This window comes from Triturus cristatus, chromosome 6, assembly GCF_964204655.1.
Source record: "Triturus cristatus chromosome 6, aTriCri1.1, whole genome shotgun sequence".
NCBI lineage: Eukaryota > Metazoa > Chordata > Amphibia > Caudata > Salamandridae > Triturus > Triturus cristatus.
In genome coordinates this window covers 579,703,031-579,716,135 of record NC_140589.1, presented here as the reverse complement: position 1 = coordinate 579,716,135, position 13,105 = coordinate 579,703,031, and positions in this window count along the sequence as shown.

Genomic DNA, 13,105 nt, shown 5'->3' with positions numbered 1-13,105 from the left:
GCTGGAACCTCTTCTCTCCATACTGGAGGAACCTCTCTCATCGGATAATGTTTGGATGTCAGCCTAACAGCAGGATCGGAATCAAAGAAAGTCTGCGAGTAAAATAAGGATCTGAAAGAGACAAGTGTTTTTACAGCGTCCTCAATCTTAGGACCCACGATGAGTCCTTTATCGAAATTAGCCTGAACATCCAACAGACCCTGAGGAACTGAACCCAAATCCGTATCCTCCCAACCTTTAACAAGAGTGCCACACATAACATTAAAAACATATCTCTGTGTTGGCGCTTCCCACTGATGAAGGGTAGCCAAAATATCGTTCGCACTATATAAGGGACCTTTCTCGATCCATTTACGAGCGAGAGAGTCCAATACCACTCGTTCATCGATGGTTGGAAGCTGACTACGAGACTGTCTTCGAGAAAATGCCGGAGACATATTAAGAGTCTCAAAGAAAGGAGACAGAAACCCAGAGACAGTATCTGTGATCAATTTACGGACAGTAGGAGAATTGGACATAAGGACAGGGGACAAAGTATTGGGCGAACTAATAGGAGAAGAACTAACAGTTATAAGAGTAGCCGAAGGCAAAGGAGATTGTGGCTCTAGGGATGGAGGTAAAGCAACCGGTGGCAAAGGAAGTGGGGGCGGCAATGCTTGAAGGGGCAAATGCGGAAGAACCGGAGCAGGCGGAGGCGCAACTAATGGCTGAACCGGTTGTAATACTGGGGGTGCGTTAGCGCCTTGTACATAGGGAGGAGGCAATCTCAATAGGTGAGACATCAAAGGGTCTTCCTCCAGTTCCCTACTTTTATCAGGAGGGGAAGTAGGCAACACCGGATAGCATTTATCTATCGCCATACGATGCCGTCTCTCTGAAATTTCTATTTCACGATCGATCTCATTAAACTGGGCACAGTGCGACTGTGCTCCATGACGAGTCCAGCTCGTCATGGGCATACAAGGGGTTAAGGTGTGTGTGTGTGTAATATGTGTACTTTGTCTTTTTCAAAGAAAAAACAGTGACTGGATAATCAACTATTGAGTGTTTTTATTGTTTGCCAGTGAACTGCTATTACTAGTCCACACCATCTCCCCAGAGGAGGCCTTAGACTGCTCTGCTTCGGTACCCTGAGAGAGTCAAGTTCTACAATCTGGTGCTTGGTTCACAGTAAAGAGACAATAGGGGACCTATTTCTTGCGCTGGCCTCACATTCAGCACAATAATCCAATTTCTTACACTTACAGTGAATGAGACAATCAGTGAGACTCACTTACATTAGAGATAAAAAAAAACAGATGTTCCAAAATCAAACCAAGCATTGGCAAAGCTCATAAGTCTTTCCGTTATAGTGTGAGTGCTCAGATATTGACTTCGCTAATGATGTTTCTAAAATATTTTTAAAAAAGGAAAAGGAAAAAAACTTTGAAAACACTGAAAGAAAAGCAACCACTCATCCTATGTACCTTAAAAAAAGAACATTGAATTCAATATTTTCAATCTTTATATTTCATGCAGTAAACTCGAAACAAAAGTCCAAAAAGCCTTTTGCTCTTAATCTAGTGAAAGTAACACAATACTTAAATGAACATGACATCTGTCTGAGAAGGAGTCAAATTATAAAGGAACGCACTTACCTTTTACTTTCCACAAGACTCAGACCTGAAAGAAATGCTCAGGGCATTTATTCTCTGCAGCAGTTCAGGAAGTACATTTATGGATTTATGGCTCTCTGGGAGGAGAGATATAGCCTATTTAGTCACTATGTAAATCTTCTGCTACAGATGCAACTGAGTAAATGCGGCAGAAGACGGCTCTCCCTCACTCCATAAAGGCTGCTTTTGGGAACCATAGCCTGGACTTTCATGTAACATGTAGAAGGCAAGCGGTAAAAAAAAATCGACCCAATAAAGTATGGGCCTCATTTATGAAAAGTGATGCATCGCTGCATAAAAACAGCGATGCATCACTTTTTATTGCGCCCTCCTTGCGACATGCTGGATGCGTCATATTTACAGCATCATTCGCAAGGAGTTACAGATACGTCAGTATTTCTGACGTATCTGTAGGCGCAAAAATGATGCATTGCTGCAGTGTGGCACGAAAGTGACACAACTCCATCAATGGGTCATTTCACATGGGTAAGTCCCATTTCAAATGTGCCTGTGTCAGTCTTACGCCGCTGTAAGGCAGGAGTAAGATATTGACACATTTGCGTCCTAGAAGTGACGCAGTGAAATCTCATATATTTCACTGCGTCACTTCTACTAGGGTTACTTGTGTCAAAACACCGACCCTGCATACATTATACCTGGTGCAGGTATAATGTGTCACAGGGGTTTAGAAAGTGACACATCTACCTCGATGCGTCACTTTGTAAATATGACACAACATGGTGCATTTTTTACCCTGCTAGTGTGTCACCAAAAGTGACGCACCGGCGGCGCAAAAGTGACGCAAGGGCTCATAAATAAGCCCCTATGTTCTTTATTCAAACTTGGGAAAATATGAACGTTGCTGTGCTAAAGATTTTTTCCCTGATATGAGGTTTGTATGCATACAAGACATCCAATAAAAAGAATGATAAAGAATCTATTCTTCACAGAAGGGACAGAAATAAGGAAAGGAAGGAAATACATCCATTAAGAAGCAAGCAAATGAGAGTGAAAAGAAAGCCAACCTGTGGTAAGCGATGGGCTGTACGCATTGGTGTTGTCCGCAATAGATCTTCAACATACAGTTAAAAGATATCTGTAGCCCAAACCTAAAAATCCAATGGAGTTTAAGTCTCAAGCCCATTCTCTTACACCCACCCTGCTGTATCTGTATTTAACATATGCAGTATGATCAGCCAACATTCCGTGCCACCCAGAATACTGTTTGTGTTTGTGCATATGCACTATATTCAATTATGAATTTTGCTAAATACAGTAAAATACACGTTGGAAAGTGAGGAGTGTAGATTTTACTGCTAGCTAAGGAAATGTAGCATATCACCCTTATTAGTGAAATGGTAAGCCTGTAATGCCTCCTATTAATCACAGTGTCGAAGGACGAGTTAATAAAGGGTTTAGGGTATTTAATAACAAGCCAGCAGGGAAGTAACCAACTCTTCAAGGGCCCACAAACCCTTCAGGGGCCCCCATTTTGCTCGGGGCCAAAGGATTTCTGTGGAATATGGGATATGTTGGGGCCACTGATCCGATTCTACAAGGGAGCAAATCATTTTGTGTGCTACCCCACTGCAAGGAAATACTAATATTGCCCAGACCTTTAGGGTGATATATGTAAAGCCGTATTATTAAATACATCACTCTCTGAAAAGCATTAATGAAGCTACCGTTATCCCTCTGTCAAACTAACGTGTTCATATTAAATAATAGTTATTAGTCACCAGTGAAAATATATGATGTAAAATCGCTTGACACATCAGATTCTTGGCATTGTAATAAAGAGCATGGCACTTTGAAGCATATGTTTTGATTGTCCAATTATCTTGAAATTTAGGTATGATTTTTGGTAAAAAGATTCACAATTGTTTAATTTTTATGTCCCTTGGGATCACTGACAGAATATCGGAAACACAAATATCAAGTGGACAGGATATTGTGTTAAAGATTTTGAGGACCAAAATATCAAGAAGGTAAGAGCAAATAGGTAAGTATAGATTTACTATGCTTAACTCCACATTTATGTACCTTGAAGATATATATATATATATGGGGGTCAATTCCGATCCTGTAAAAAGGCCCTACGAATAGTCGTACAGAGCGTTTTCTCCGCACGACTCGTACCTGGTAAACTCATTCTACAACCTACGAAGTACAATTCGTACAGAAAGCCTTTTTCTGTACGAATCGTACAAAATACCGTACAGCAAAAAAATACCCCCGATCCCGATCCGGAACTGCTTGTACGCGACGTCCGTACGTATTTCAGCAGCGTTTTCCGGCCCAGCAAGTACTATTCGTCCCTACGTCACTCCGTACGGCTCTTTTTTTACAGGAGCCAAACACAGCCGGAAAAGCAGAGTCCGACGCGAACCGCTACGCCACGGAGCCCCGGTAGGCGACGTACAGCCATGAACCCCATCGTACTTGTCATCCCGGTCCTCTTGGCCTACGACCAGGTGCACCGCACCCAACGCACAAGCCACAGAAGGTGAGAACAACATGCGTGGGTACGGTGCGTACCACACGTACCCCTAGGCACCATGACAACAGTGGTATGGACCGTACCCACGCATGAATGCGTGGGTACGGTGCGTACCACACGTACCCCTACGGCGCCATGACAACAGTGGTACGGACCGTACCCACGCAAGAATGTGTGAGTACGGTGCGTACCACACGTACCCCTACGGCGCCATGACAACAGTGGTACGGACCGTAACCACGCATGTATGCGTGGGTACGGTGCGTACCACACGTACCACTACGGTGCCATGACAACAGTGGTACAGACCGTACCCACGCATGAATACGTGGGTACGGTGTGTACCCTTATGGCCCCATGAGTACTCAGGTACGGTAGCAGGAAAATTTGGATACGCCAGGAATATGGGCATAGAGGACTGGCCCAGCATGTTACCTTCAAATTGTTGTCTGTGTAGGTCCTGGCCAGCAGTGTACAGCTCCAAGGGGGTGCGTGGGTGGGTGCAGAGGCCTCCCAGCAGTGGACAGACATATGAGGGGTGGGTGCAGAGGACTCCCAGCAGTGGACACACATATGAGGGGTGGGTGCAGAGGCCTCCCAGCAGTGGACAGACATTTGAGATGTGGGTGCATATCACTACCAGCAGTGGACAGACATATGAGGGGTGGGTGCAGAGGACTCCCAGCAGTGGACAGACATATGAGGGGTGGGTGCAGAGGACTCCCCGCAGTGGACAGACATTTGAGGGGTGGGTGCAGAGGACTCCCAGCAGTGGACAGACATATGAGGGGTGGGTGCAGAGGACTCCCAGCAGTGGACAGACATATGAGGGGTGGGTGCAGAGGCCTCCCAGCAGTGGACAGGCATGAGTGGTGGGTGCATATCACTACCAGCAGTGGACAGACATATGAGGAGTGGGTGCATATCACTACCAGCAGTGGACAGACATATGAGGGGTAGGTGCAGAGGACTCCCAGCAGTGGACAGACATATGAGGGGTGGGTGCATATCACTACCAGCAGTGGACAGACATATGAGGGGTGGGTGCAGAGGACTCCCAGCAGTGGACAGACATATGAAGGGTGGGTGCATATCACTCCCAGCAGTGTCCAGACATATGAGGGGTGGGTGCAGAGGACTCCCAGCAGTGGACAGACATATGAGGGGTGGGTGCAGAGGACTCCCAGCAGTGGACATAGATATGAGGGGTGGGTGCAGAGGACTCCCAGCACTGCCCAGACATATGAGGGGTGGGTGCAGAGGACTCCCAGCAGTGCCCAGACATATAAGCGGTTGGTGCAGAGGACTCCCAGCAGTGGACAGACATATGGGGGTGGGTGCAGAGGATTCCCAGCAGTGGACAGACATATGGGGGTGGGCGCAGAGGACTCCCAGCAGTGGACAGACATATGAGGGGTGGGTGCATATCACTACCAGCAGAGTCCAGACATATGAGGGGTGGGTGCAGAGGACTCTCAGCAGTGCCCAGACATATGAGCGGTCGGTGCAGAGGACTCCCAGCAGTGGACAGACATATGGGGGTGGGTGCAGAGGACTCCCAGCAGTGGGCAGACATATGAGGGGTGGGTGCAGAGGCATCCCAGCAGTGGACGGACATATGAGGGGTGGGTGCATATCACTACCAGCAGTGGACAGACATATGAGGGGTGGGTGCATATCACTACCATCAGTGGACAGACATATGAGGGGTGGGTGCCGAGGACTCCCAGCAGTGGACAGACATATGAGGTGTGGGTGCAGAGGACTCCCCGCAGTGGACAGACATATGAGGGGTGGGTGCATATCACTCCCAGCAGTGTCCAGACATATGAGGGGTGGGTGCAGAGGACTCCCAGCAGTGGACAGACATATGGGGGTGGGTGCAGAGGACTCCCAGCAGTGGACAGACATATGAGGGGTGGGTGCAGAGGCATCCCAGCAGTGGACAGACATATGAGGGGTGGGTGCATATCACTACCAGCAGTGTCCAGACATATGAGGGGTGGGTGCATATCATTACCAGCAGTGGACAGACATATGAGGGGTGGGTGCAGAGGACTCCCAGCAGTGGACAGACATATGAGGGGTGGGTGCATATCACTACCAGCAGTGGACAGACATATGAGGGGTGGGTGCAGAGTACTCCCAGCAGTGGACAGAGATATGAGGGGTGGGTGCAGAGGACTCCCAGTAGTGCCCAGACATATGAGGGGTGGGTGCAGAGGACTCCCAGCAGTGCCCAGACATATGAGGGGTGGGTGCAGAGGACTCCCAGCAGTGCCCAGACATATGATGGGTGGGTGCAGAGGACTCACAGCAGTGGACAGACATATGGGGGTGGATGCAGAGGACTCCCAGCAGTGGACAGACATATTCGGGGTGGGTGCAGAGGACTCCCAGCATTGGACAGACATATGAGGGGTGGGTGCATATCACTACCAGCAGTGTCCAGACATATGAGGGGTGGGTGCAGAGGACTCCCAGCAGTGGAAAGACATATGAGGGGTGGGTGCAGAGGACTCCCAGCAGTGCCCCACTCCCAGGAGGATGGATGTCATTCAAACACTGCATGACACACCACATGTGGGTGTGAGGACATACAACACATGCATACCCACCATACACACCCTGATTTTATGCCAACAGACTGTAAAGTCATGGAAATGCATACTAAAATATGTTAGCCAAGGGGAACACACACTGTCACGCACATCACAGGAGTGATAGGAATGTCCAGGTGCTGGTCCAGCCACCCAGATGTTGTCTCTCATGTAAGGAATAGGGTTCACTGCGACTAGATACAATGCCCAGAATTGTGAGTCAGGTGCCCAAATACCCTGCATTACACGTGCCATTTGTGTGTTAGGCCGTGATTACACACATGCATAGTGCTGAAAAGGGGCAATTGGTCCCTGATGCCATTCCTACATACACAAAGCACAAGTACAGTGGCTGGCAAGGATGGCACATACAATTCAGCAGGAGACATCGGTGAGCATGCATGGCCATTGGTGAAGGGATCCGTCACCAACAAAGGATATGTTGACACAGGTCAGCACAACAATTGTGCAACTGTTTGCAGGGAACATGTCAGGTGCCACAGAGGAAGGAACACTCCTTGGGTCAATGTCTCACAATCCAAAGGAACACACACTACCAATTAATATTTTCAGAGACATTGTGATGGCACACAGATACCATGGTCCACCTCATGACCATCATACTAAAACATTTCTCAGAACCCTAATACATTACCAGAACACCAACTTCATGGGCCTCATCACCAAAATCAAGTACCTGAAATGCAATAGTGTGGAAACTAAATGAAAAGGCTTTGTTCAGCACACCCAAAAAGTTTTGTAAGAAGACACTATTTAGAAAGGCCAATGGCCAGTCCATAGTTCGAGTCCATGGGTGGACGTATGCGACTGTGTCCACCCATACCTTGCCTGTACAAAGTCACCTCAAGTTTTGTCGACCGGGCTGGGGCATCATCAGTGGGAGTACCAGGCACCGCAGGGACAGGAGTGGGTTGGGTAGTTGTGGTGGGTGCAGGGCTGGACGTATCCACCACTGGGGTTGGGGCAGCGCCAAAGGTGGTGGTGAGAAGCTCGCCAAAGGTGGTGGTGAGAAGCTCGCTGCACACTGCTGCCAGGGCGTCCAGAGGAACCCCTGCACTGGAAGAAACACCAGGGCCAACAGAGGGGGGTGTCCGAGGGTTGGGGTGCAGTGCTCTTGGGGGAGATGTTGGACATGGGGGGGACTCAACTCCCCTGGCCGGAGACTTCCTCAACCACTTGCAGGGTGGTGTCACAGTGGGGCTGAGGGACAGACTAGCCATGTAGGTCTCTTTGAGTGACATTTTGGCAGGGGAGCTAAGGGGAGTGGATTTGGAGGAAGTGGGTCGTGAGGACGGCAGACTGTGGCTGCGTGTCTGCCGTTTGCCCCCTGACCCTGTTGGTGTGACTACATCCCCCTGAGTGTGCGTGCCAGGAGGTGTGCGCTGTGCCTTAGTTGGGGGTGTGCTGGATGTGTCTGTTGTGGTGTGTGCCTGTGACTGTCTGTGTGTGCTTTGGACAGGCATGGGAGAGGGCAGTGTGGATGGGTCTGGGGTAGGGGGGACGGTGAGCCACAGGAGAGACACTGCTTCTGTCAGTGAAGAGTCCATGGACCGCAGAAACCTGCGTTGCTCAGTCATCGTTGATGGCATGCCCTCCACGAACGACACCAACTGTGTGAGCAGTCTAGTGTGTTCATGGAGGACATGCAGCATTGATGCCTGACCAACCTGCAACTGCCGCAGTGTGTCCACAGACTCTTCACTGAGGGCAGCAGGGGTGACAGGGGCAGGGGCTGCGGTGCCTGGTCCGAAGGAGACACGGTGGGACCCTGCACAGACAGAAGGGACGGGAGCAACTGGGAGGGCGGAGATGGCAATGTTTAACAGGGCATAGGATGCTGACATGAATAGCCTCATTCACAACATGCAATTGGCCTGTGTGCAAGCGCCAATGCAGTACATGGCATTGAAAGTCTACAGGTGGCATGAGGGGTGCAAACACTCAATGAACATGCCACACACTGTGCAGCACATGCAACAGCAGGCTGATGGGCAGCACGTGCCATGCAGTCACATGTCCCACTCCACTGACGCACCCTCAGCATACTAGACAGACACACCCAGCCACTGATCACTGGCCTGTTATTGACAACAGCAGATACAACCCTCACTTTGCACATGTGCCATTTGCCAGGGGGGAGTCACAGGTGTCGTGCTAGCTCTGCAAGTCAGACACAAAGCACGGCTCACTTGTCACATCAGATGGTTAGATCAGTAGCCTCCAACATGCAGCTGTGGTGCAACACTTCACATAGACACTCACCCACATGACAAGGAACATTCAAGCACATCAATGTCCATGAGGTCGTACACGTCATTTGGACACTCTCACCACAGGTCCACCCAACTCATACACATCAGTGGGTACAGTCACCTGTCACACCGGGGGGACCACTGAATCACCTCAGGACAACATGAATAAAAGCCCCCAAGGATTAGCCAGGCTGAATGTCTCATGCACTATGCAGTGAAAGTCACTGTAAGCACCATGCAAGTGAGGAGTGCACACAGGAACTACATGATGCACTGCATGAGAGACATAAGCATGCCCCCCCTCGGGGACACCCTCTGAACAACATTGCATGTCAGTCCCACGTGGACACAATATTGACAGTCACACAACAGGTGCATAGGAAAAGGTAGTGGACTCAGCACTAACCTGCTCCCCTGGTCTCCCATACAGGCTGGTGTACTGTGGGAGGAGGACGTCCAGCAGGGCCTGATTCTCCTCCAGGGTGAATGGCTGGGCCCTCTCCACAGCACGAGACATGGTCCAGGGAAGCAGAGACAGCAGCAATGTTGTCGACAGGAAAGTTGTGCAGGCAAGTGCCCTCTCATGGCTTCTGGCTGCCTTATATCTGTCTTGCTGAGGGGCATTCATTTTGAGGAGTACATAGTGATTGGTCAGAATCATTTGCATCTTACTTTTACTCCAATCCCTTTAAACATACAACAGTGACAGCATTTGCATCGTTCAAATTTAGAGCATCATGTCAAGTCAACAACCACTTTGCAACATTGTATTTTGTGGCCAACTGACTTTTCCAGGACACCTGATGGAAAAATTTGAAGAGAAAACTCGGTATCCATGACAACCATCATGCATTTAGGGCCTAATACTTGTCCCTTATGTGTCTCCTATGTAATTTTGAAAGCCACACACAGGTACGGTGCGTTTCACACGTACCCCTACGGCACCAGTTGCACAGTGCGTTTGACATGTACGTGTAGGCACTGGTAGTACACGTACGTGTATACACGTACTTGTACACGTACGTGTAGGCACTGGTAGTACATGTACGTGTACTACCAGTGCCTACACGTACGTGTACAAGTACGTGTACACACTGGTAGTACACATACGTGTAAAACCAGTGCCTACATGTACGTGTACAAGTACGTGTACGCACTAATTGTACACGTACATAAGTACACGTACGTGTAGGCACTGGTAGTATACACACGTACGTGTACTACCAGTGCGTACACGTACTTGTACACATACGTATAGGCACTGGTAGTACACGTACGTGTACTACCAGTGCCTACACGTATGTGTACAACTAGTGCGTACACGTACTTGTACACGTACATGTAGGCACTGGTAGTACACGTACGTACGTGTCCATGAGGTCGTACACGTCATTTGGACACTCTCACCACAGGTCCGCCCAACTCATACACATCAGTGGGTACAGTCACCTGTCACACCGGGGGGACCACGGAATCACCTCAGGACAATATGAATAAAAGCCCCCAAGGATTAGCCAGGCTGAATGTCTCATGCACTATGCAGTGAAAGTCACTGTAAGCACCATGCAAGTGAGGAGTGCACACAGGAACTACATGATGCACTGCATGAGAGACATAAGCATGCCCCCCCAGGACACACTCTGAACAATATTGCATGTCAGTCCCACCTGGACACAATATTGACAGTCCCACAACAGGTGCATAGGCAAAGGTAGTGAACTCAGCACTCACCTGCTCCCCTGGTCTCCCATACAGGCTGGTGTACTGTGGGAGGAGGACGTCCAGCAGGGCCTGATTCTCCTCCAGGGTGAATGGCTGGGCCCTCTCCACAGCACGAGACATGGTCCAGGGAAGCAGAGACAGCAGCAATGTTGTCGACAGGAAAGTTGTGCAGGCCTTTGCCCTCTCATGGCTTCTGGCTGCATTATATCTGTCTTGCTGAGGGGCATTAATTTTGAGGAGTACATAGTGATTGGTCAGAATCATTTGCATCTTACGTTTACTCCAATCCCTTTAAACATACACCAGTGACAGCATTTGCATCGTTCAAATTTAGAGCATCATGTCAAGTCAACAACCACTTTGCAACATTGTATTTTGTGGCCAACTGACTTTTCCAGGACACCTGATGGAAAAATTTGAAGTGAAAACTCGGTATCCATGACAACCAGCATGCATTTAGGGCGTAATACTTGTCCCTTATGTGTCCCCTATGTAATTTTGAAAGCCACACACAGGTACGGTGCGTTTCACACGTACCCCTACGGCACCAGTTGCACAGTGCGTTTGACACGTACGTGTAGGCACTGGTAGTACACGTACGTGTACAAGTAGTGCATACACGTACTTGTACATGTACGTGTAGGCACTGGTAGGACACGTACGTGTACTACCAGTGCGTACACGTACTTGTACAAGTACGTGTACACACTGGTAGTACACGTATGTGTACTACCAGTGCCTACACGTACGTGTACAAGTACGTGTACGCACTAGTTGTACACGTACGTAAGTACACGTACATGTAGGCACTGGTAGTACACACACGTACGTGTACTACCAGTGCGTACACATACTTGTACACATACGTGTAGGCACTGGTAGTACACATACGTGTACTACCAGTGCCTGCACGTACGTGTACAACTAGTGCGCACACGTACTTGTACACGTACGTGTAGGCACTGTTAGTGTACTACCAGTGCATACACGTATTAGTAGGACACGTACGTGTACTACCATTGCGTACACGTACTTGTACACGTACGTTTAGGCACCGGTAGGACACGTACGTGTACTACCAGTGCCTACACGTACGTGTACAAGTACGTGTACGCACTAGTTGTGCACGCATGTGTACGCACTGGTAGTACACGTACGTGTACTACCAGTGCCTACACGTACGTGTACGCACTAGTTGTACACGTACATAAGTACACGTACGTGTAGGCACTGGCAGTACACACACGTATGTGTACTACCAGTGCATACACATACGTGTACTACCAGTGCGTACACATACTTGTACACTTACATGTAGGCGCTGGTAGTACACGTATGTGTACTACCAGTGCCTACACGTACGTGTACAACTAGTGTGTACACATCCTTGTACACGTACATGCAGGCACTGGTAGTACACGTATGTGTACTACCAGTGCATACACGTACATGTACACGTACGTGTAGGCACTGGTAGGATACGTACGTGTACTACCAGTGCCTACACGTATGTGTGCTACCAGTGCGAACACGTACGTGTACAAGTACGTGTACGCAATGGTAGTACACGTACGTGTAATACCAGTGCCTACACGTACGTGTACAAGTACATGTACGCACTAGTTGTACACGTACGTAAGTACACGTATGTGTAGGCACTGGTAGTACACACACGTACGTGTACTACCAGTGCGTACACTTACTTGTACACGTACGTGTACAACTAGTGCGTACATGTACTTGTACACGTACAAGTACGTGTATGCACTAGTTGTACACGTACGTGTACGCACTGGTAGTACACGTACGTGTACTACCAGTGCCTACATGTACGTGTACTACCAGTGCCTACACGTACGTGTACAAGTACGTGTACGCACTGGTAGTACACGTACGTGTAATACCAGTGCCTACACGTATGTGTACAAGTACGTGTGCGCACTAGTTGTACACGTACGTAAGTACACGTACGTGTAGGCACTGGTAGTACACACACGTATGTGTACTACTAGTGCGTACACGTACGTGTACTACCAGTGCGTACACTTACTTGTACACGTACGTGTACAACTAGTGCGTACATGTACTTGTACACATACGTGTAGGCACTGGTAGTACACGTACGTGTACTACCAGTGCCTACACGTACGTGTACAAGTACGTGTATGCACTAGTTGTACACGTACGTGTACGCACTGGTAGTACACGTATGTGTACTACCAGTGCCTACACGTACGTGTACTACCAGTGCCTACACGTACGTGTACAAGTATGTGTATGCACTACTTGTACACGTACGTGTAGGCACTGGCAGTGCACGAACGTGTACTACCAGTGCTTACACGTACGGGTACA